Source organism: Nematolebias whitei, chromosome 12 (assembly GCF_014905685.2).
Source record: "Nematolebias whitei isolate Nwh7 chromosome 12, NemWhi1, whole genome shotgun sequence".
In the NCBI taxonomy this organism is placed as follows: domain Eukaryota; kingdom Metazoa; phylum Chordata; class Actinopteri; order Cyprinodontiformes; family Rivulidae; genus Nematolebias; species Nematolebias whitei.
Window position 1 is genome coordinate 47,283,146 of NC_056509.1, and position 2,985 is coordinate 47,286,130.

Sequence of the window (2,985 nt, forward strand, 5' to 3'; positions counted from 1 at the left end):
GCAGGTCTGAGGGACAGGCTGCAGGTCTGAGGGACAGGCTGCAGGTCCGAGGGACAGGCTGCAGGTCTGAGGGACAGGCTGCAGGTCTGGACTCTGGTGGATCCTCAAAGTTGAAGCAGACAGTGATGAGTGGACGAGGAGGATCAAACGTCTGAGGTAAACTTCCTGTTTGAATTTTATTCTGATTCTTCATTTAGTTTGTTGTAGTTTGTTAAACTGCGGCAAGTTTTAATCACAAGTATTTTATTTCTGATTCTAAATGAGTATTCAGGTCTGATAACTTCCACAGGTTTGTGTAAAAGTCTTAATCCACTCCTCATTTTCTCCACGTTCCTCCCAACCAGGCAGACTTTCTGCTCAGTTTCAGTTCAGCTTCAGACCTTTACAGTTATCTCTGCTGAACCTCCTGAAAATATAAACGAGGGATAAATGAAGAACAAAAGAAGCGTTAGACGTTAAAATGTGTTTCTGGTGGACAAAAGTACCTGAAGGTCCTGCCTGAGAGCTGCAGCAGCGTCATCGGACCAGGGCTCAGACAGTTTTGCTGAAACTAAGAATTTTAGTATTTTTAGATCTTTGGGTAAAAACAAGAGAAACGAACGCGTCTTTGAGACGATCAGACCCCAAAGACAACAACATTTTAGTTTTGTGCAGATCAGTGCAGAATGTTTCAGACAGCAGCTGACAGTCGGACCTGCAGCAAGGTTCTGCTCCTCATCAACACACTCTGAAGTTCGGGGTCACCGTCTGCTCGGCCCTAAACGTATGTTCCTCTTGTTCTGACCTGCGGTGAGGCCTCGTGTCAGCAGCAGGTCAGACGCTGACGCTCAGCTGTAAATCTGAGCTGCTGCTGCAGACGCCGACAGCTTTACGAGCTGCTGCAGCAGCAGCAGCAGCTCAGGCAGGACGAGCAGCTGGTCCAGGACAAAGACGTCAGAGGAGGAGTTTCTGTCTGAGGATGAATGAAGGAGAACCTGAGCATCTGTTGCATCAGAAGGAGTCCCGTCGTTCCCTCCTGCACACAACAGGCTGAACACGGTTCAACTCTTGAGCCTGAGTTAAAATAAAAAGTTCTGCTTTTTAGATTCTTCTTTGTTTGAAATATTTTTAAATTAATTTTCTTTGGCCTGGACCACCTTTGGATCCTGTTGTCTTCGTAACGTGACCGCAGATAAAAGGTAGAAGATGGATGGAGAGTTTTATTTATGTGGAGATCCCAGAAGATTTTACGTCAAGAAGAACCAGGAAGCTCAACAAACACCAAGAGCTGAGAGGAAACAGAAAAGTTGTGGAAGTTCTGCGATGAAAGTGGAGCCTCACCGGAGCACTCGATGCTGTGACCCCCTCCTCTGTCTCACTCTGTCCTCTGTGTCCTCTGTCCTCGCTCTGTCCTCTGTGTCCTCTGTCCTCGCTCTGTCCTCTGTGTCCTCTGTCCTCGCTCTGTCCTCTGTGTCCTCTGTCTCACTCCAGCTACCTCCATGTCCTCTCTAACTTTATCTCCCAGTTCAACCTGTGCTGTACCTCTGATGGTCTCATTCCTAGTGAGGGGCCGAGGTGGTATAAAGGTCGGGCAGCCAACTTGGAACCAGAAAGTCACAGGTTCAACCCCCCCACATGTGGTGTTCTTGAGCAAGACATCCAATCCTTAACTGCTCCCCGGGCACCTATAGTTGCCCACCTCTCCACCTGGGTGTATCTCACGTGTTATTGATGCAACTGGTCCATGCATTTGTCACATCTAGACTGGACTATTACAATGGTTTATTATCTGGGTGTCCAAATACTTCTTTAAAACGTCTTCAGTTGATCCAAAATGCTGCTGCCAGAGTCTTAACTGGAGTTACTGGGAGAGATCACATATCTCCAGTTTTAGTTTCTCTCCATTGGTTCCCTGTCAAATCCAGAATCAAAATCTTACTTCTAACCTACAAAGCTCTCAACAACCTAGCTCCATCTTATATTACAGACCTTATTGTTCCATATTTTCCTAACAGAGCACTTCGCTCTCAGACTGCAGGTTTACTTGTGGTTCCTAGCGTTTCCAGCAGCAGAATGGGAGGAAGATCTTCCAGTTCTCAGGCTCCTCTCTTGTGGAACCAACTTCCAGTTTCTGTCCATGAGGCTGACACATTGTCCAGTTTGAAGACTTTCCTTCTTGATAAATCCTATAGTTAGGGTTGTTATGCTGCTATAGACTTAGACTACTAGAGGACAAATTGACCTCATTTCCTTAAATTAATTGTTAAAACTGAATAGTTTTCATTTGATACTATTTCTATCTTAACATGTGATTCTTGTCCTGCCATTGTGTATCTATTCCTACCAAACCCAGCCGGTCGAAGCAGATGGTCCTCTTGTCCTGATCCTGGTTCTGCTAAAGGTTTCTTCCTCATGAGGGAGTTTTTCTTTCCACTGTCGCCTTCATGTTTGTTCAAGATGAGAGTTCAGTGATGGAGTTAAACTCAAAGCTGCTCCTCAGATAAATAATGTTCAATTATTATTTTATACATGAATGTTTCTGTTAAATTATTATTTTATACATGAATGTTTCTAATTACTTATTTTATAAAATATTTTTTCTGTTCAGTGCCCTGCGACAACTTCTGTTGTGACTTGGCACTTTATAAATAATCTGAATTGAATTGAATTGATGAGTTAAATGCAGAGAACCAATTTTGTCATTGAACATACAAAAATGACAACAGAGAACTTCTTTCTTCTTTCTAATCTTGTTCATTCTTAAGGAGAACCTCAAAATCTTCATTTCTGCCACTTCCAGTTCAAATTTCCTCAAAGAGCCACCTTTATTGTTTTGCTTGTGCTTAAACTGAGATGTTTGATGTTTAAATCGAGATGTTTGATGTTTAAACTGAGATGTTTGATGTTTAAATCGAGATGTTTGATGTTTAAATCAAGATGTTTTATGTTTAAACTGAGTTGTTTGATGTTTAAATTGAGATGTTTGATGTTTAAACAGAGATGTTT

At 42.8% G+C, this 2,985-nt stretch overlaps 1 protein-coding gene across 1 annotated transcript in view; it reads left to right on the top strand.

Annotated features, from left to right (window-relative positions):
• The window catches only part of LOC119417973 (kinesin-like protein KIF26A), a 60,441-nt gene that overhangs the window by 7,742 nt on the left and 49,714 nt on the right, over positions 1-2,985 (top strand). The gene's annotated exons all lie outside the window — the stretch shown is intronic.